The sequence below is a fragment of the Ambystoma mexicanum genome, chromosome 9 (genome assembly GCF_040938575.1).
Source record: "Ambystoma mexicanum isolate Mex_15411 chromosome 9, UKY_AmexF1_1, whole genome shotgun sequence".
In the NCBI taxonomy this organism is placed as follows: domain Eukaryota; kingdom Metazoa; phylum Chordata; class Amphibia; order Caudata; family Ambystomatidae; genus Ambystoma; species Ambystoma mexicanum.
The window spans coordinates 535,889,094-535,912,103 of NC_090931.1; the positions used below are offsets into that span (position 1 = coordinate 535,889,094).

Genomic DNA, 23,010 nt, shown 5'->3' on the forward strand with positions numbered 1-23,010 from the left:
TGTTGTGCTTACAACAAGTTCCAGTGGAACGGGGCAGAGAATGCGCTGCACTAGGTAGGCGAGGTTTGGTCCTCTTGCATGCCTATAGGAAAATACATCAAAGGAATTTGGAAATGAAAAATGAGGTTTTGCGATTGGAAAGAGAGCTGGCTGCAGAAAGGCAGACTGCATTAATGCAGCAGATTCAAATGAAACTGTTTAAATATAAGGCTGACACATACCAGGCTGTGGCCGAGAGGGCAGCAGTCAGAGTAGCCTGGTATAAGTATAGGAAAAGACGGGGAGGGGTCAACCAAAAAAAGGTGGCAGCTGTAATCGCTACCGCCGGTGTGGACTGGGACCCGGATAATTGGGATGGTGATATTTTTGACTCAACCAGTCCAGAGAGTAGTTCCGCAAATGAGTCAGACCCCAGAAATAGAAATTAAGCAGAAGACAGTGGCTGCTAAGCCAGTTAGAAGACGGTGAGCCGGGCCCCACCCGCAGAATCCTGCAGGCGGAGTTGTGGATTTAACCACGCTGGAGGATTATACCCAGCAGAAGGTTGGGGAAATTATTGCCCGTTTGAGGCAAAAATCAGGGGAACCTTTATTGACACGGAGGGTGAGGTTGCTAGATGGGGGCGCTGCGGGGTTGTTGGTAGATTCCACGGACTCACCGCATTTTCTACCCTTGTCAACTAACACCAATGTACAGGAGGTCATAAGGGCAGGGCCGCCCCCTGATGAGAATGGTCACGATTCACAGGTGTCTTTGTTGCACCTAGCAGCCCAAGCATGTAACCGTAAATACCCCATTACCACAGACTGGCCTAGTGAGGAAACAAAGTGGTATACTTTGAAAGGGGCAATTCAAAAGGTCAGAGAGCATGCTATGAAAGAGGCAATTCATGTAGATGCTCCAGGACACATGGGGGCCGTGCCGCTCTCAGTTTCAACTAGAAACATGGTGATCAGAACTGCACCGCCTGCATACAAAAGTGTCATTATGACTTTGCTCGTAGGTATGACGGGCAAACCCACTGATGAGGTAGTGGATGCCATTCGGCAACTGGCAGATTTAGGGGAGTGGGACAAGAGTGATGACAAGCCACGGGAGAGAGAGGGGTGTAGTGACAGAAGAACTGAAGGCAGGAGTCAAGATAGTAGAGACTCCCGAGTGTCCAGAAAGGACATGTTTCTGGCTTTGTTAAAAGATGGTGTGCCACGAGAAGAAATTGATGGCATTGAAACTAGGGTAATGTATGAATTATACAAAAAAAGAGGACTTGCAGCCAAAGAGCGCTATAAACAGGTTAAGAAACAGGTAGTAACCAAGCCACAGGGGGAGACCTCACCTTCCGCTCCTCCTGAGGAAGAACAAGAAGGGTCTATGGGGACACATTCCCCGTACCAGCCAACATACGCTGATTTGAGGAAGGTGGTGAGTGCAATGCTAGAGGCAGAGTTAAGTCACACTCATTCGAAATTTGACTAGGGCTACGGCCAATCTCTGGCAGCGTCTGCTCGCATAAAAGTTGATAGGCGGCCCCATGTTAATGTTAAGATTTTTTGGGGGCCAGGAAATACGCAAGGGGTGCGAGCATTGATAGACACCGGGGTGGAGGCCTCTATGATTCATGGCAATCCAGCACGATTCAAAGGCAGACAATTTACTATTACAGGTCTCGGGGGAAAGGAGACCCCCGCAGTACAAACGAAAGTGGAGATGAAAATAGGCAATTTGAATAGGCAGAAATACCAAGTGTTGATTGTCCCGATACCTGAGTATATAATTGGCTTTGACATTTTGGAAGGGTTGACTTTGGGACTTGGAGGTAAAACGTACCAGTTTGGGGTGAGTGCATTGACCTGCACACCCATTACCATAGGCAAATTGAAGATGCCCCCACTGCAAGTGCCTGTGGCAACCAAGCGGGTAGCAATGAAGCAGTACCGCATTCCTGGGGGGCACAAAGAAATTTCAGACACCATCAAAGAGTATGTGGAGGCGGGTGTGTTACGCCCTATCACCATCGCATGTAACAATCCTCTCTGGCCTATTAAAAAGGGGGATGGGTCTTGGAGGATGACGGTGGATTACCGCGAGTTGAATAAACACACTCCTCCCTTAGTGCCCGTGGCCCCAGATGCTATTACCTTGATTGAGAATGTCCAAAAGTTTGAGGGGTCTTGGAATGCAGTGGTAGATTTACCCAATGCATTTTTCTCTGTGCCAATTGCTGAAGAGTGTCAAGAGCAGTTTGCATTTTCTTGGAGCGGGGGTCAGTACACCTTTACAAGGTTACCTATGGGGTACATACATAGTCTGACTATCGGTCACCGGCTGGTGGCAGAGCACTTAGACAAGATACCGTGTAAACCTGACATACAAATCTCTCACTACATTGATGATATTTTGATTCAGGGCAAGGATGAGCACAGTGTGCAAAACCAGTTAGATGTCATTATGGAAGGATTGAAGAAGGAAGGGTGGGAGATTAACCCGAATAGAATTCAAGGCCCAGCTGAAACAGTGATATTCCTAGGGATTCAGTGGCAAATGGGCATCGAGAAATGGTGCCGAAGGCCCGACAGAAAATACTTGAGTACACCACTCCAATGAACAAAAAGCAAGCTCAGCAGTTTATAGGATCTGTTTGGGTTCTGGAGACAGCACATTCCCCATTTAGGGCAGATATTGCCCCCCCTCTACAAAGTGACACGAAAGAAATATGAGTTTCAGTGGGGGGAAGAGCAGCAGAAAGCATTTGATTTGGCGAAAGACACCGTGCAGCAGGTGCTTGATTTATGGCCATTGAAGGAAGGCAAAGTGGAATTGAACGTGTCTGTACAAGACAATTATGCTAACTGGAGTGTGTGGCAGAAACAGGACAGGAAACGTGTGCCCTTGGGGTTCTGGAGTCGTAAGTTACCCGATGCTGGTAACTCATACACTCCGTTTGAGAAGCAGTTGCTAGCATGTTATTGGGCCCTTGTTGATACCGAGCAGATGACGGTGGGCCATGATGTATTGATGAGGCCAGAAATACCAATTATGCAATGGGTACTGAGCTCTCCTAAAACACAGAATAGGACATGCTCAAGAATCCAGCATAATTAAATGGAAATGGTACATTCAAGACAGAGCCAAATCAGGGAAGGGTGGAGTTGCAAAATTACATGAGCAAGTAGCCAACATACCGCCCTCAGATTACATACCACCGGAAGTGCCTGAAAAACGCGAGTCTCCCGTGAAATGGGGAGTACCTTATGGCGATTTGACTGTGGAGCAGACAGAGCATGCCTGGTTCACGGATGGCTCAGCCCGATATGTGGGAACTGAGCGATACTGGAAAGCAGTGTCGTACAATCCCAAGACTAAAAACATTTTGACAACATCAGGGAAAGGGAAGAGCAGTCAGTTTGCAGAGCTTTACGCAGTTTACCAGGCATTGAAACAAGAGACCCCTGATCGATGTCATGTGTACACGGATTCATGGTCAGTGGCGAATGGGTTGGCGGTGTGGTTGCCAATCTGGCAAAAGAATGGGTGGATGATTCATTCAAAAGAGTTGTGGGGAAAGGAACTGTGGCAAGATATTGCAGAAATGTTATCACAAAGTGAAGTCACTGTGTATCATGTGGACGCGCATTGTTCCACAGACTCATTAGAACGTTGGTTTAATTCTGTTGCAGATGAACACACCAAGATTTCATCTGTGGATGCGGAGGCTCAGGAAGACGATTTGGAGGGTTTGGCCAAGTGGGCTCACCAGAAATGTGGGAACCATGGAGAAAAGGCTACTATCAGGTGGGCACAGGCTCGAGGAATCAGTATTCCTTTAGAGGTAGTGAAAACGATCATTTTGCAATGTCCAGTGTGCCAACACCAACAGCATAGGCCTATTCCTCAGATTCCTCAGATTTTTCGGGGTACATTGCGAAGAGGAAAATTACCAGGTCAAATTTGGCAGATTGATTATATCGGTCCCTTGCCAATCAGTAAAGGTTGTCAGTATGCATGCACTATTGTGGATACATACTCAGGATATATGATGGTTTTGCCGTACAAGCGTGCCACACAACTGAACACCATTAGGTTAGATCAGATCATATTACATTACGGAGTGCCTTTGCAGATTCAAAGTGATAATGGGTCACACTTCAAAGGCAAATTGATAAAGGAATTTTGTCAGGAAAAGAGCATTGAGTGGCTCTACCATGTGCCTTATTACGCTGCCACTTCACGGCTGATTGAACGAATGAATGGGTTGTTGAAAGAACAGCTGCACAAATCTGGAGATGGCAATTTGGCAGGCTGGCGGGATTGTGTGTTTTATGCGGTGCAAGTGCTAAACAATAGGCCTGTGAATGAGCATGAAACTCCTTTGATGCGGCTAATGACTCCTGCTTTACAGATTCAACCCAATTCAGTCAGAGAAACCCTATTGTACTGGGAAATTACCCCGGGTTCTTTAGCTCCCTATCGGGCGACTCCAGAGTCAGCAGGGGTAGACTTGCATTCCCATGAGGAAATCAGATTAGACCCAAGAGGGATTGTTGTAATTGAAACAGGGATTGGAGTACAAATTCCCCCAGAGCATATAAGATGGATTGCCCCTAGATCTGGCCTACCATTGAAGGGAGTTCAAGTGTTGGGAGGGGTAATTGATGCCGATTACCAAGGCGAGATCAAAGTCATCCTGATGAATAGTGGGGACCAATTGTTACCGATCCACAAGGGTGATCGGGTGGCCCAATTGATTATCATTCCCGTTAAGTTGTCCATGATTAAGAAGGGGGAGCCTCCTACAGTGTTAACTACCCGTGGGGATCATGGTTTTGGCTCTTCAGACAGTATGGTACCGGGTGCGAAGGTGTGGGTGGAAAGGCCAAGTGGCCCACCAGTGCCCGCAGATGTCATTGCATCAGGCAAAGACCAAGTAGTTTTAGTAATGGAGCCCGGTAGAAAGAAATGGCAATATGTGCCCGCAGACAAATGTTACCTGAGAGAGTGATGTACAACACTAATAGCTCTTTTCTGGGTTTGCCTTGTAGATCCTGTGTCTGGCTAGTGTAATTGTGGGACTAAATGGACTCTGTTTGGGAGAGTTAAATGGCATGCTGCTACCAACGAAAAATGTCACATCTGTGCCAGCGATCAAGGGGAAACTGATAATGATGAGTAATGATGTCCAAAAGCAGCCTTATACCGATCCCGAAAAGCCAGCCAGACGGAAGACATGGATTCGTGAAATGCGGCAAACACGTCAGGCGCAAGTGAAAACAACATTGATGCCAGTCATGCGAGAGGCATCTGCAGGACGGCGAAAACATTCTCCCATAATCACTCAAACGGAGAATATGTGGATATACCTGGCACAACAGGTGCTCAACATTACGCACTTTTGCCTTACTGACGTGCCCAATGCTGAAGCCTTACTGACTACGTGCTTAGTAGCAGTGCCAACGCCAGTTCCGGTTCTAAATCATATTTTCGGTGTCACGCACAATGATTCTTTGGTTCAAGATTCCGATATCAGGCCATTTTTTTCCGTCTACGAGTACTGCAGGTTTTGCCAGGAAACAGATCGCAAATGGAGAAATTTGACACGTATTATAACCTATAATATAACCCAAGGCGATGTGTGCTACCTTATGACATGCAATGCAAAAGAAATTGGCAAATGCCAATAGCTCAATTTTACCATAAGCAAAATCACACTGTGTTCGAGCAACAATTGTGTTCGCGAATTTCCACGCACATGTACAAGCGTGAATAGCACTATGTCTTGTAATCATACAGTGATAGCTGCCAGTCATCTGAATCATGTGAAACTTCCAACAGGATGGCTCTTTTCATGTGGCAACATCACATACACTTATATTCCAGCTAACATTTCCGGAGGTCCATGTGCCTTAACTCAATTAGGACTAATGATGTTCCCTTTACACCCAGCGATATCTCGAGGCAAAAGGTCAACTTTTGAGTCTGTGGGTCTATCCCCCGATTGTGATTCACATGTGCATTTGCTATCAGAAGCTGAGGTTCTAGCATTAACCCTTTCATTAGTGGGAGTTTGGGATTTAGCTGCTGGGGGTTACAAATCTTTGATCAAATTAGCACGTTTAGTAGTCAAAGGACTTAATCATACTTCTCAAGCATTAGAAGAGTTACTCCTTGATAGCAAAGTTATTAGAAAAGCAACTTTGCAAAACAGAGCTGCTGTTGATTATCTATTGCTAAACATAATTTAGGTTGTAACGCAGTTGAAGGTATGTGTTGTTTCAATCTAAGTGACCATTCACGATCCATTAAAAGTCATATTCGAGGTTTGAGGGATCTCATTGCTCAAGTGTCCCAAGATCATACTGGTAATTGGTGGGATTGGTTATTTTCATGGATTCCTGATGTTGGGGGTACACTGCGTTACGCTTTTGCTTGTATTTGCATTATATTAGCGATCATAATAGCTTGTTGTTGTTGTATTCAATGCATTCCCAACTTGGTTTTAATATTTCGTCGGTTTCAGAGACCGGCTCCTCTGCCACTGGGCTATGGAAGATAAATATCCAAGGGTGGAATTGTTATGCTTGAGTTAAAACATGCCGCTGGTGCGCAGTGTATTCCGGGAGCACTCAGAGCCATGATGGATATTTACTTCATGCCGCAGTGAAAAGCTGTACTCATTTTGCTGAGAGCTAGATTCACAATGCTGAAGAAAACATGCTTTCCAAACCTGGTATGCAGTCAAGGACATTTCTGCTGGGAAAGCTAGCTTTGTTATGTCTTGTTATGAGTTAAGGGACTGTTTTCCGTGGTGCTTGTTTTTAGAGGAGGGAAGCACTTGGCTCCTTGAGGTTATGTGGGTTGACCCAGCTGGCAACCAACGGCTGCTCATCAATGCGCAAGTGCGTTGCCAGAAGGTTCGAGAAATTGCCACCCCTTTTTGAGGAGTGCATATATGTGGAACCCCTTAGCGGTCAGGTGAGACCTCAGCCGGAGGGAGGACGCTTTCGTCCGGCACACCTGTGGGCTGTTGTGCTCTCGGCCTGGCTGTCATTGGGGTCTTCCAGCTGCTTCTGGTGAGATGAGGGATCCAGTTACGCCCACGGTGATGTATTTTCTTTTGAACTCTCTGTTTCTTCTGTGATTTATTTCTATGTTCTCACTTGTTGCTTCCAAGCTTTGAATAAATAGCAGTATAAGTGCTCATTCTTTTCTAAGAGTGTGTGTGGTTGCAAGTTATTGCGTCTACCTGCGTTTAAAGTATTGGCTCCGTAATTGCACTGGTGATTAATGACTGTCCATGCACTCTGGGCGAGCAATACAGTGGCTTAGCTGTTTTTAAAATAGCCTCAGCTCTAACAGGAGTGACTTTCTTTCCTTCATGTGAAATCAATTGGCCTGTGTACAACACTTCTTGTTGACAATATTGTAACTTTTCCTTGTCAACCTTATATCCTTTGTCAGCAAGTATAGTCTGAACAGAATCGCGCACTCTTCCTCTGTGGTTCTGCAAAGTAAAATGTAATCTACGTATTATAGCACAACGCTTTCTAAGGCAATATTGCTCAAGTCCAATTGAAGGACTATTAAAAATCGATGGGGACACAGGAGCACTTGTCTAAAAGTAAACAACGTCAAATCTTGTGAGTCTTTGTGCAATGGGATTGAGAAAAACACATTTTTCAAGTCAATCACTGTGAAATATCATGCATCAACAGGTATATTACACAGAATTGTAGACGGGTTCGGGACTAGAGGGAACTCGGTCTCTACAATTTGGTTTATTGGGCGAAGTTTCTGGATTAAACGGCACAACCCCTCCTTACTTTTTTCACAGGGTACACTGACGTATTACATGGTAACTCTGATATCACTAAGATACCTTGATCCATCATGGCGAAAAACCGTCTTAAAAATCCCTTCATCTGCCTCTCGAGACATGGGATACTGTTGTGCTCGAGGTAAAATTGCTCCTGGTTCCAATTTAATTTTTACTTCCCCAACCCCCTTTAGTAGACCTATGTCATAGGGGACTGTGATCCATAATGAAACTGGCACTTTCGCCATATCTTCGTCGAAATATTCAGGACGTTTTTGTGCTAACATCATTTTCTGAGGAACTTCTCTTTTTATCTCTTTTACCCAATACGTAATGCTCATCTCGAATATCACCTCATCATTAGATGGGTGATCCCCAAACAGGTCTTCATCAGTGACGTCAGTCAATCTGTAACCTTCTCCAATGGCGATTACTGCGCACCATTGTCTGCCCTCATCATCATTGCCATCAAGCAAATCCATTCTCCCGTACTATGGCTGCATGTATCTTTAAAGGAAAGACTCGTCCCTCTTCCTCGAACATAGGTGTTCTTGGCCTAAACAAAAATTCATCGGGAGTTCTCATTGTTCTGCCCGCTAGGCCTGGTAACCCTGACAACAGGATGCATACCCCATACTGAAAAACCTCTGGTTCTAATGGAATTGCTCTCATAGCTAGTTGTCCTGCGTATGCCATAATCATTTCGCACACGTTTACATAATGTATTCCTGGCGTTGAACACACTATTACCTTCATCAGTGAACGAGATATTCAACTTTGTCATGAAATCTCGTCCCAGTATATTGACAGGTGTTTGCCTCAAATATAGCAGTGGCATCTTCATGTCGCATTCTCCTATGGAGACTGGTAATTCTTCGGTAAAAGGAACTCGACTCGTTTCTCCTGTGAATCTCTGAGTATTCATGGCACTGCCAGACATTGAACATTTTCCCTCTCGTATATATGAGCGTGTTGCACCCGTGTCCACTAAAAACAAATTTCTTTTGACTCCTATACTGAAATTCAGCCTTGGTTCCTCATCATTCCATCATTCGTAAAAGGATTCCCTCCATTAATAGTGATGCCCCCTACTCAAGGAGTTACTAACTGCCTGTGTTTGTACTCTGCTGCAGCTGCATAGGCGATCGCTGCGACTGTCCTTGCAGCGGGTTACCTACTATCTGCTGTGTCTGCAAGCCTTGTTGCATTCTCGGCGCTTACTGCTGCACCGTTTGATTCTGCGCAAATGCCCTCTCATACCACAGGTCCAACACGTAAGTGGTGGTCTCCCAACCTGCCCATTTTGCATACTTTGATTACCATTCTACATATTCTGAAACCCAACTTGGTTATTCTGAAAGCTTCCCTGATTATTTTGCCAATTCCTTTGATGACCTTGCCACCCTCGTCCTCGTAATCCCCATGCCCGTGGAGCATAACCACTATTGTTTTGATCGAACTGCCTTTGACTATTCACCTGCGGTATGTTTACTACCTGCTGTGAGTTCGACCTGTCTACACTGGTCAACATTGCCTCTTCAATGGCGTACTTGGATAGTCTTTTCTGCACCAACTTCGCCTCCTCGCCTTTGCGAGCATCGTCTTTTTTGCAATTCTTTTCTTGCAAGAGTCTACAGTAATGTGCAATGGTCAGCTGAATTTCCGAGCATGGCTTATCCTTTATCCCCACTAGCTGCTTTAGCTGCTTCTGTACTGGCTCTAGCAGCCCTTGGCATAAGATATGGTAGAACACTGGCATAGATTTTCCCCAAGATTCACGAGTTTCCAACGCCCAAGATTCTTGAAAATGTTGAATGTAAACTAACGGATCATCTCCTTCTTTCATCTTTTTTGTCATTATAGCTCCCATATCGAACATGTCTGGATATAGTACTCGAAGGGCTTTCCAGTCTACTGCCCTACAATTGTTGAACGGTGCTCCATCGTGAGCAGTGTTGACTGTAGTCACACCAGGGTATTCTGCCCACGTCCACACATCATCAGCTCTCTCACCAAGTATGGCGATTAAAAGACCTTTTATGTCCCCTTAAATTATCCTTGTCCATCTGGGGCCACAGTATAAACTGGGGTCTGGCACCTCCTTTTTCTAAAAAAGGAAACTGCAATGCCTCAAACTCATTCTCATCTTCCATCATGTGTCGGTCCACTGCAGGGACAATATTGCCACATCGCAGTCTACCTGGTAATGACCTTTACCTGCTTACATAGGGCGGCGACTCCCCCTCTGACTGTGGAGTTGCCCCCTAGGTCGGCCTGACTGGGTCAGTGGCTCAGTCGCTTTAGACACAGGCACGTTTAAATCTGACCATCTTAATTCCTTATCCATAGAAAAGCATCCCTCAGACCAACATACGTCATCTCTCTCTTGCCCATGGAAGGCTTCCCTTTCTTCGTTTGACATTTCTTGTGCCCAATCCGGGCAACTTCTCTCATCTTCATTTCTATTTAGAGTCAGTCTGTCTAAAGACAGCTCCTTATTTCTTGCACTACATGAGGCTTCCACCTTGTCTCTTTCTGAGCCTTCATGTCATGATATACTTTATCGATCGCTTCCCCAATGTTCCTTGACTCAAACTCGTCTTCTAGATTTGCTCTAGATGGGCCTGGTACTGACTCGTATTCTGGAAAGAATTCTTCTATGTCCTCCCATGCTATATTTGGATCAGGATTTCTTACTTCCTTCTCCAAGTACTCGTGAACGTGTGCTCTCTGCCTTCTTTTCCGTACCATACCATCGTCAAATTCTCTTTGCTTTCGAGCTTCCTTTCTCACTCCATCTTCCTCTTTCCTTTTTATATCCCTTCAGTCATTTGCCCTTCGTATCTCGTCATCCCTTTGTCTTTGTATTCTTTTTTCTTATTTTTGGCTCTTCTTCTATCCTTTTCTTTTCAACCCTCTCTTGCTCATCACCTGTTCTCTGTTTATTGTCAGGCTTTCTCTGCTCTTCTGCTCTGTCTTGTTTTTTCGCTTGCTCATCTTGATAGAACTGCTCTCGTCTGTCTCTTTTCTTTTTGCTCCTTCATCCTTTAATCGTTCTTCCCTTTCTCTGTCTTTCCTATCTTGTTCATCTTGATCTTCCCTTTGTCTTACATCCTCAATGCCTTTACCATCTAGTTTAAGCAAAATCTGACCTTCCATCCATTCTGTCAGGAAACCAGCTCCCCGTACCGCCAAAGATTATACTAAACATGTAAGTTCCGAATCCCCGAGATCTTTGGAGCCGAAGCGTTTCTCCTTACGTTTCCAAACCCTTCGACAACGCTGGGGGTTGCCTTGGAAACACTGGTCGCCTGAGCACGTATGTGCACGACTACGACGTGTGCAACGTTCCCCTCACGGTCACGTGACTCTATAAAGCTCCGCCCTGACCATAGAACGCTGTTTCTGAATTTTGACTTTTTGGAGCTCATCTTGTTGTTACACCTCTTGCCTTGAAACCACAACCTTGTTTTGTCTTACGGATTGATATTGGACACCCCTGGCCTTGTCCTTTGATGCCTGGTTATCCTTTACGTCGGAACGAGCGACCATTCCTCTTGTCTTACGCTAGTTTGCCTTGTCGCCTCGGAACTCCCTTTTTGCACGTCCTGTACACTCGACCATTCATCTGTTTTGTCCACGGTCCTTTTGCAAGCATGAACTCTCTTCTTCATCCACAAAGGAACTCTTTCCACTTTTGGGAACTCGTCTCACGGAACTTGTTACACGGAACACTCACTTTGGGAACTTGTCACAAGGAACACATTTACTTTGGAACCTTATCACAGACTTCCATTCCTCTACAGGCGTCCGCGTGCCGGCGGGTACAGGTGTAGGTTGGATTGTCCTTATTTTTGGAACCACGCTCCTCGGACAGACTTCCTATCTCTTCTGGGTTTCCACTTCCACTGCTGGAACACTTCACGGACAAGCACCAAGTGTCACTCGCAGTCGCGGCCATCGCCGTGACTGGCGATTTCTTCCGCGTTGGAGTTTGAGGAGACGCAGTGGAAGGTTACTTTAGTCCCTTTTCTGTGTTCGCAGCCGCCGCTCCAAACGCGGGACGCAACGCTGCCGGGAGTATTTAAATCCCCACCTCCCGGCAGATCGTTGCGTTGCAACCCCCTCTGTTGTTTACCTTTCGACTCTGGGTCCTTCGCTCTTCCTCTGCACCTCGCTTTGGAATTACTCAGGAGTTTTTCCCCGTGGTTACTTTCTCCGGTGTCCCTGTCCCCGGAACACCGTACTTTTGTTTTCCGTTTCTCTCCACCGCCTTCCCTGGGCGGCGCTAGTTCTCGTTCTCTCTCTCTCGTGTTCTCTCTCTCTCTCTCTCGTGTTCTCTCTCTCTCTCGTGTTCTCTCTCTCTCTCGTGTTCTCTCTCTCTCTCGTGTTCTCTCTCTCTCTCGTGTTCTCTCTCTCTCTCGTTCTCTCTCTCTCGTTCTCTCTCTCTCTCTCTCCCCCTCCCTTTTTCTTTCCCTTGCTCTTGGAGTCCAGACAGCGTGGGGTTTTTCTCCCGTGCTTCTCCGCAGTGCTTTCTTGGAAGATTTCTACCTCCACCTCAGCCGTCAACTGCTGTCTTCTCCGCCTGCTCTTCAGGCCTAGTGCTACTATTGGATTTGGACGTTTTGAGGGCCACTACCCTCAGTATTGGAGATCCTTCGCTTCCTTCTTCATCAGTGAACAACTGTCCTTCTGAGACAAGTCTTGACACCTCTTATAAGGGTTTTTTTTCCCTTGCGGGTTTTTCCCTGTATTTTCTGGCTTGATTCCGGAAAGGAGGTCACTGTGCCGCTGTTCTCACCCAGCGGCCACAGTGGCTTCTCTCCGTGACAAGCCCACGCACCAGAAGAAGGAGAGAGACTACCTGGCACGTCGAGGCCTGCAAGATACCATCGACTCGGAAACCTCAGGTGAGGAGAGCGTGTGCACAGGGGGGACTCAGCCAAGGGTACCGTTCAAGTCACAGATTGCAACGCCAAAGAGTATCACGATGTCAGCTGAGGAACAGGTCCAAGAGCTGTGGAAGGCTTTCGAGGCCATGTCCCAGGAGCTACAAGGTGTCAAAACCGAGAACGCTTTGCTTAAACAAATGGTTGCGGCTAGGGAACCAACTCCCTCGGAATTGCCACCCATGGCACTGTCCTCTGGGAAATTTGATGGCTCCCCCAAGAAGGTGAAGGAGTTTCTTGAAGCATGCTTGGTTCATTTCACATTCAGACCCCGTACCTTTGCTACAGATCAGGCCTGGGTGGGTTTCCTAATATCCAACATGACTGGAAACGCTCTGTCCTGGGCCACCCCATTGGTGACTAGTGGAAACGCCATTCTGCAGGACTATTAGGGGTTTCAGAATCTTCTCAAGCAGACCTTCGAACGACCAGAGCTCTCCTTTACAGCCTGCGAAGACCTGTTGGATGTCAGACAAGGCTCGCTAGACATTTTGTCATACATCTCCTCTTTCAAAACATTAGCAGCCGGAGCAGGATGGCCCGAGACAGCGCAGTATGCCATTTTCAGAAGAGGACTGAAGGAGGAAATTAAAGACGAGCTGGCCAGATCCCCTCATTCTCCTACATTCTCAGATCTGCTTTCTGCTGCCCTTCATATTGAGTATCGCCTTCAAGAGAGACGAGTTGAACGTCGTAAGCAAAGGACTCCTGGTTATACCTCAGACCCCTCTGTACCCGTTCTCCTTGGTCGCTCTACTAAGATCATTACCGAAGAACCAATGCAGATTGGTGCCACCAGGGCGCCCTTGTCCGCAGCTGAAAGATGTTGCAGAAGAGAGAAAGGGCTGTGTGCCTACTGCGGATCAGAGCAACATCTTCTCAGAGACTGTACAGAACTGCCAAGCAAGAGGTCGGGAAACGACTACCCTCGGCGTCAGTAGGGACAAGCGACCGAGGGTCTTCGAGCAATCTTCATCGTCCCTATGTCTCTCTGTCAGTGACCTCTTCCGAATCTAAGGAGGACTCCAGGCTGATGGTCATTCCAGTACAACTCAACCTTGGAAACCATCAGGTGGAAACACTGGCTCTATTGGACTGTGGCGCGGCAGGGAACTTCGTCGACACCCTGTGGGCAGACAGGGTGGGTCTCCGTCGGATCCCCCGGGCAGAAGGTCAGAAGGTGGAAGGTGTGGACGGTTCGCCTTTGTCTTCAGGTCCCATCACCCATACCACTGAGGATCTCTCCTTGACGATCAACCAACATAAGGAAGTTTTGTGTTTTGATATTATCAGGGCTGCCCATTTCCCCATCATCTTGGGCATTACATGGCTCCGTCGACATAATCCTCCGATTAACTGGACCGAGAATCAGATACGTTTCAGTTCCCCGTATTGCGCAACCAACTGTTTTTCACTGGAAGGTCGAGCTGATCTTCAGCCAGTCAAAGTGTTTCCCAACAACCATGTGGGTGTCCATGCTTTACCCAATTTCTGCTCTGGGTTTGCAGAGGTTTTTCATGAGTGCCTCCATGCCAGACTTCCACCCCATCAGCTAGAGGACTGCACCATCAATCTGGAGCCCAATGCCTTGGTTCCATTCGGACGGATGTTCGCTCTCACCCAAACCGAGAGACAAGTTCTTCGGAGATACTTGGATACCAACATGGAGAATGGTCTCATCCAACCTTCAAAGTCTCCAGCAGGAGCCCCTTTGTTTTTCATCAAGAAAAGAGATTCCGCCGACCTTAGACTCTGCATTGACTACAGGGGCCTAAATACAGTGACAGTCCGTGACCGGTATCCTATGCCCCTAATCACGGACATTATTGAGGCGGTGCAAGGTGCTCGAGTCTTTACCAAACTGGATCTTCGCAACGCATACCATCTGTTGCGGATTGCCAAGGGTGACGAATGGAAAACCGCATTTCGTACTCCTCTGGGCTTATTTGAGTATAAGGTTATGCCGTTCGGTTTGGTGAACGCCCCAGCGGTATTCCAGAGGTTCATGGACCGAATGTTCTCTGACATGCTTTCCATCTCTGTCATCATCTATTTAGATGATATCTTGGTTTTTTTCCCTAACATGAGAGAACACATTGTACAAGTACGACGAGTTTTGGAGCGTCTTAAGGAGAACAATCTACTGGTCAAGGAGGAGAAGTGCAGATTCGCTGTACCTTCGGTACATTATCTGGGATATGTTCTGTCAGAAGGAGGGATCGCCATGGATCCGGATCCGGACAAGGTGCACGTTATTCTTGACTGGCCGGCCCCGACCTCTGTCCGAGAGGTCCAGAGGTTCTTGGGTCTTTCGAATTACTGCAGGAGATTCATTCCAAACTTTTCCGAGGTGGTGTTTCCCATCACCCGTCTACTCAAGAAGACGGCCTATCCTTTTTCCTGGTCCACTGAGGCGGAAAGAAGTTTCTGTCACCTGAAAACCCTCTTCTGCTCTGCTCCGATTCTGCAGCATCCCAACCAAACTCTTCCATTTATTCTGGAGACGGACGCCTCCGATATAGCTGTCGGAGCTGTGTTGCTTCAGTCCATCAACATGGTAGAGCATCCTGTCGCCTATCTCTCTAAGACTCTTTCTCCCAGCCAACTCAACTACTCGGTTCTGGAGAAGGAATTGTTGGCAATGAAGTTGGCTTGTGAGGAATGGAGGCACCTTCTCATGGGTGCCCGTCATCGGTTCCTCATTCGCACCGACCATAAGAACCTAAAGGCCTTACAGGACATGGAATGTTCGAACTCCAGGCAGGCTAGATGGGCCTACCTGTTTTCGCAGTACGATTTCCAAATCACGTACATCCCTGGGTCTCTCAATCGTCTAGCTGACGCTTTGTCTCGCAAGGATTCTCACTTGGAAACGGTAGCTGTCAAGTCTGAGCCATTGTTCCACAGAAATCGGATCCTAGCCACGGCGGGTTCTTTCCTTCAGGAAGTCAAGGCTGCTGTCGCACAAGAGGCTCCTCATATCTCTTTTTCCGCTGATTCCCCTTCCCAAATCAAGGATGGTTGGGTCTTCTACAAGAAGAGGTGGTATATCCCTGAAGGGTCGCTGCGCCGGAAAGTCCTAAAATGGTGTCACGACTCACGTCTAGGCGGACACAGAAGTGGAAATGGTACGTTGGAACTTATCTCGAGGTCGTTTCTTTGGCCCAACATCAGGAGAGACGTGTTCAACTACGTAAAGACCTGCCCGACTTGTGCCAGAGTCAAATATGCCTCGGGGAAGCCCCTAGGACTTCTCACCCAGGTGGAGATGCCGACTCGCCCGTGGGGACTCATCTCCACGGACTTCATAGTGGAGCTTCCTGATTCTGAGTCATGCACATGTATCATGGTTACAGTGGACGCTTTTTCCACGTTAGCCCATTTCTCTCCTCTTCCGGGACTCCCTTCTGCCACCAAGATGGCAGAAACATTTGCCCGAGATATTTTCAAGCTTCATGGCCTCCCCGACAAGATAATATCCGATCGAGGAAGCCAGTACATTTCCAAATTCTGGACGGCTTTATGTACTCGATTGGGAGTGGAAAGGGCCCTTTCCTCTGGGTTTCACCCACAGACAAACGGCCAAACGGAACGACTCAACGCAACCCTGGAGCAGTACTTGCGATGCTTTATTTCCCAGCAGCAAGATAATTGGGTTTCTCTACTCCCTACTGCGGAATTTGTTTACAACAACTCCAGGCACACTGCCACAGGCCTATCCCCTTTTTTTTGTACCTACGGTGTTCACCCGCGTTATTTACTGCCCGAGGTGCCCGGTTTTTCCAACTCTCCAACTGCTGAAGAGGTGCTGAGAAATATCAAGGAGGCCAGGGACACTGCATTGCTAAGTTTGGTGAATAGTAGACAGCGGAATAAGATTGAAGTCGACAAACATCGCAGGGAAGCACCTTCATGGAAACCTGGGGACAAGGTGTGGTTGTCCACCAGATTCCTTCCCAGATGGACAAGACCTTCTAAACTGTCTCCACGTTTCTTGGGACCTTTCCCCATTCTCTCCAAGGTCAATCCTGTTGCCTATCGTCTACAGCTCTCTCCATCTCTCAGAAGCATACACCCTGTTTTTCACGCCTCTCTTCTTAAACCCTACTATTCAGATGCAAATCGCCGGCCTCTCCACCGGAATCTTCCTGTCACTGCAGCCGACCAGGAAGAATACGAAGTTTCTGCCATTCGTGATTCTAGATTCCTTCGTGGTCGGTTGGAATACCTCCTGTCATGGAAGGGTTACCCGGTATCGGAGGATTCCTGGGAGCCAGCTTCCCAAGTACATGCCCCTCAGCTGTTGGCCAGGTTCCATCGCTTGCACCCGGGTAAGCCTGGGTGGTTGCACTCTAGGGGGGGGGCATACTGTCACTCGCAGTTGCGGCCATCGCCGTGACTGGCGATTTCTTCCGCGTTGGAGTTTGAGGAGACGCAGAGGAAGGTTACTTTAGTCCCTTTTCTGTGTTCGCAGCCGCAACGCTGCCGGGAGTATTTAAATCCCCGCCTCCCGGCAGGTCGTTGCGTTGCAATCCCCTCTGTTGTTTACCTTTCGACTCTGGGTCCTTCGCTCTTCCTCTGCACCTCGCTTTGGAATTACTCAGGAGTTTTTCCCCGGTGTCCCTGTCCCCGGAACACCGTACTTTTGTTTTCCGTTTCTCTCCGCCGCCTTCCCTGGGCGGCGCTAGTTGTGCCTTTTTCTCCGGCGGGCGGGGGATGTCTCGGGGTCTCTCTCTCGGTCTCTCTCTCTCTCTCGGTCTCTCTCTCTCTCTCTCTTTCTCTTTCTTTCTTTCCCTTGCTCTTTGAGTCCAGACAGCATGGGGTTTTTCTCCCGTGCTTCTCCGCAGTGCTTTCTTGGAAGATTTATACCTCCACCTCAGCCGTCAACTGCTGTCTTCTCCGCCTGCTCTTCAGGCCTAGTGCTACTATTGGACTTGGACGTTTTGAGGGCCACTACCCTCAGTATTGGGGATCCTTCGCTTCCTTCTTCATCGGTGAACAACTGGCCTTCTGAGACAAGTCTTGACACCTCTTATCAGGGTTTTTTTTTTCCCTTGCGGGTTTTTCCCTGTATTTTCTGGCTTGATTCCGGAAAGGAGGTCACTGTGCCGCTGTTCTCACCCAGCGGCCACAGTGGCTTCTCTCCGTGACAAGCCCACGCACCAGAAGAAGGAGAGAGACTACCTGGCACGTCGAGGTCTGCAAGATACCATCGACTCGGAAAGCTCAGGTGAGGAGAGCGTGTGCACAGGGGGGACTCAGCCAAGGGTACCGTTCAAGTCACACCAAGACTGGTTTCCTGGATATCTCTGGCCCTCAGTTTGACTTGCTATCATTCCCCAGAAGTATCCCTTTACGTGAGTACTTTGGTTTGCTCAATTATTGTTTTTCTCTTGTTTTTGTCATGAACAAGACTCTTGACACTGTGTTCTCTGTCTAGGCAGCTGTGTTCTGACTCACCATAATCTTCCGGGCAATTCCCCTTCCAAAACAGTTCTTTGGTACTATTGGGAGTTGCATTGTCAGGAAGATTTCTACGGCTACGCTACGCGCTCAACTGAATCCCGGTCTCGCCACCAGGTCCACGTGGGTGATTCCTCACACATTCGTCCTGTAGGAGTGCTACATCATCAGTTTTATCTCTTTCTCCCTTCCATCTCTTTATTTCTCCTCCTATATCTAAAGATGTGCTTGCTCGATCACTTCTCTCCTCATCAAGTCTCTCCTTGTCTTTCGGGACTTTGGAGATTACATCCTTCTCAATGTTTTTCTCTGAGTCCTCGTCATTACATTGCGTAGGTGACTCATAAACCGGGTTGCTATACCCTGTTGCTGCTTTAAGTTCCCTTAATGGGTATAACACATCGTCTTTCTTACTCTCGTCCTTTATTTCAGACAGGCGGGTGGAGCAGAGGGCTCTTCACCCCCCTCTCTGCATACATTAAGTATCCAATCTAAAGGAGGCTCTTCCTCATCCTTCTCTTGTTGATACATCTTCCAAAGTTCTAGGCTCACTAGGTGCTTTTCTAGCTTCTTCCCAGCATATGCTGCATGCAAATATGTTGTCATATGTTGCAGAACTGCCATCAATGATCCGCCTTGTGGCCACAGCATAAACATTTTGTCTGCGGTTCCTTTAACCCATTCTGCACAATATTGGCTAAGTTTACGCGCATGTTTCGGCAACTGCTTACAGAGGTGCACTAGTGGAGTAGCTTCTTCCATTTTTTAATGCTTCACTTTTATCTTTGCCAACACTCGTTTGCTTTAATCACAGGTTTTACAACATGTTTCACGAAAACAACACAATATGAGCGAGCACCAATCTTTGCAAGCTCTAATCCCGTTTATCCACAATTTTACTTTAATCTTGCTAAAAAAAAACATCAATACAATTTAAAACAATCACTTTCTTTTCCTCAACTTCACACTTCTCTCATTTATCAAACATTTTTTCCTTTGGCTATGACGTCATCGTGCTTTCAAAATCACATAAAACAAACAGACAAACTTAACCGGTCACATGAATTGTTTCCGATCTTCACTTTAAGGCTCGTTTTGCCCTCTAAAAATGCTCCTCGCGGAACGTAAACCTATCTATTTCTGGACCGTCTTTAATCGGTCCTGTATTCTAAATGTTCCACTTCGGGGACTCTAAAGTGTTTTAGCAGAAACCTTTATCTAAAGTTTAGGAACAAGGCGTATCCTCTTAACGTGGCCTCGCTCATGATTACTCTTATTATATTGCCCGGCCGCACTCAAGTAAATATCTCATTCCCCACATATATATATTTAATTTTTCACTCTTACCCTTTTGTTACGTTTATAGCGCCTCTCTGCGTTACTCTCCTTTATTATACTTTTCATGCATCAATTTGCCACACTCCTCACTTTCTACTCACCATTCGCATATTTTTTTCATCTTTGGACTCTCGGGATCGCCACCTCCGTTACCGCCTCTTCAAACCGTGATTCATTCCGCTCATCGTAGAAGTGGGAGGGGATTTTTATAGAAAATAAAGGGACCCGTCACACCTTCCTTGCAAGGATTTTTTGGTCTTTTATACTCACCACCATCTACGGGGAGCTTCACGTCCTATCAGCCGAATTGCAAAGGTTGTGCGTTATTACAGAGACTCTAAAGTTTACTTATATCGATGGTCGATGGACTTATTAAAGAACCATCCTCTCCGCTACCAAGTGAACAGAGTTTCTAAGCTCTTTAAGATGAGTTGCAATACACTGGAGATGAATGGGGATGCAGATTTTATTCATACCCAATAATCAAAACGACTCAGGTAGTTTGGCAAAAGGAGAACCCATTTTATTACAAGTACATACAACGGAGAGGAAAACGAACATCAGCAGTCGTACGATCCTCTTACTCTAAACATCTTAGTAGAAACTGAGTTTATATTGCATAAACTTGTCATCATTGATGTTTACCTGTGTCACTACCTAGGTGGCAAACAACAAAAACCTAATGGAGGGAGTTAGTGGTTCTAAGTGAATGTTTAAGCATAAGTTCCATATACGTATAGAACTGTGAGGGAAAGTGATATGGTGCTTAACATCAGGTGGGGCAACTAAGCCCTCCCTAAACATGGCCATTATAAACGTCACTAAATACACAACCTTCCATTGGCTACATAAACTATAGGAACCTTGATTACATGCTCCTCTACAATTGGTTGGCTTCTACCCTTCATCAGTACTTTTCCATCCACGTTTAGCAGCACGCAGACTGAACATCCAGGTGCTAGTGGGCTCATTTCGAAACTAGCTTCCCACCAATTATATCAAGCCATCATCACCTCAACAGTCAAGTGTCAATTAGTGCTTTGAAGTTTGGCCTTGGGTTTCTTTTTTGAGCTGAGAATTTTAAGGAAGTGTGGGCACAGCCGGCCTTCGTGCGTAGGTGTGACCACCTCGATCGTCCAATTTCTTCTTACCATGTTACTGGACGCCATGAAATTGAGCTTTTTGTGTATTTAATATTTTTTTTAATAGTCCTCTGACGTAGGTTGTTTTGCTCAAGCTTCCTGAACAGGAGCCCCTTGTTCCTGCACACAATTTGTATCCAATGTCAGCCAAGTCTTGTTTGATGAGACTTTTTGGCTTCCTGGCTCATCCACCTCCTTCTGCTAGGATTCATTTGCAATTAAAATTGCTTTTAACTGTAACACACTGGAGCGAGGCCTTATTTGTCCAATGTTCATTTTCAGTACTGCTTTATAATGTGAAGTGGAAACATCCATCGTTTATTTGTTCATAAGCATCTATAGATGTATATATGTATATCTATGTTGGCGCTTGCCCTGGTCTATTATAAGCTTAGAGCTAGCTTCACGATCATTTTGCTGCTTGCGTTTCTTCTGTATCTGTACACGTGTAAAATGACTCGATATCTTCGTCTGTTTTAATGGCATAAGCTTCTTCACCTTGAGCCCAAGATGTCACTTATCCTTGTTGCTTTCTTGATGACTCAGAATATCTGCATTCTCTAATCTCTGCATCTCTTCTGTGTGCGTCGTCTCTTACCACGTGACATCACCATTCATTCTTGTCTTTTAACTGCTCTGCTTCTTCAGGAATCTCATTCAGATGGTCACCATTTTGTCTTGCTTGCAGGTACGGTTTTCTCAATGGGTACCTTACCTCCCAGACTCTTAGGTATTGGTACTCTTATGGGTACTGCACAGAGTCCACACTCTGCTCTTTGTTGGTTCAACTGTTCCGCATACGTCACATACTTTGGTTCCCATTCTATAGGTAATATGGGCGGGGCAGTTGTAAGGGCGGGTACTTGGTTGCTCCTTTACAGTATGGTTGAAGAAGCTTAAAATATGAAGCTGGCTGAGACTTATTTAAAGTCAACCTATTATAAACATTTGTAATGAATTAAACATACAACCAATTCCTAGCCAGGGTGAATGAAGTTCTCCAATATTACTTATACCCTTAAATTATCAAAGGGGAAGAATTCATGTTTTAAGCCTTCTTGATGTAGCATAGAGGTATTAGAAATTTAGATAATATTAGGCCAAGTGCCAAAGAGTCCAATAAAGAAATCCTCGCTTTAGCATGCCAAAGGAAAAAAGGGAAGTTTCCACCCAATTGCATGCAGATCTGAAAAGATTAGTTTAATAATTTGGCCCATCTTGTATAGTGAGTAATCACCTTGTCTTGCTAATGTACAAGGTCGGTACAAGCTTGAGAAACCATGGATAATACAGCCTGGATAAACGGGAGGAACCCGTGCCCCAGTCAAGTCCTGTAAGGGCAAACATAGTATGTATAAGTTGTTGCAACATATACTGGAATCGATATTTGGAACACCAGCGGCACCATCGGCCATTTATACCTCTGTAGCCGCTAATGATCTCGTGTAACGCCAAGATGTGCTTACATCTTAAAAAAAAAAAAATGTGCAGGGAAAGTATCCCAAACAGAAGAGTCATGTGACCACTGGTCCTGTCAACAAATAGAAAAAGGAAAACAACCCATCTTGTTATCTGACTGTTGGAGAGACGGTACTGCATGCAATGAAAAGATTTACAATATGAAGTACCCTATTGTTATTCTAATGGATCCCAAAGGTGGGGTGCCGTCAATAGCCTCCAAAGATATCTGTAAAATGGTAGCTGCCAAAGCACAAACGTCTACCTGATGCATTCGGAAAGTCTGGTGTGCAAGCTTGAAAGAATTTGAATCCCGTCGGTGGGCTATGATAACTGAATACCTGTGTTAAAGAGAGTACGACAAACGTGTTTCTTGGTAAAAGTTTACATTTAGAACAAGAAACGGAAGTATACATTTCCCCATTGTAATATATAATGTATATTGGGAGATGAGATTATATTAAGAAACTTACCAATTATTGACAGGGGTTACGTCATAATCCGTTACGCAGTACCCTAAAGATGCATAGGTCCTCGTGTTTCTGCTTTGAAAAGACCCGTGATAACTGAGGTAGGTCCCACTATATACAACAGGTGCTCTGTCACTTGTTCGTATCATGTCATGTGACACGTAGCCCAGAAATAAAGAATACTACGCTGACTGCATATAACGTTCAATATAGAAGCAGTCAAGTTATAACCACATTTACGTTTGGTTAACAAAAGTAGTTATCCAAATTGGATGGTGAATGGAAAATTCATTCAGATTTTAAAATCTGTTGTTACAAGATAGGGCGTCATGTGACCATGGTTGGTCCCGTGACTCCTGAATCCATGTATACGACTAGGT

General features: G+C 46.2%; 1 protein-coding gene across 5 annotated transcripts in view; it reads right to left on the reverse strand.

Annotated features, from left to right (window-relative positions):
- The window catches only part of BRIP1 (BRCA1 interacting DNA helicase 1), a 2,318,009-nt gene that overhangs the window by 1,283,946 nt on the left and 1,011,053 nt on the right, over positions 1–23,010 (reverse strand). The gene's annotated exons all lie outside the window — the stretch shown is intronic.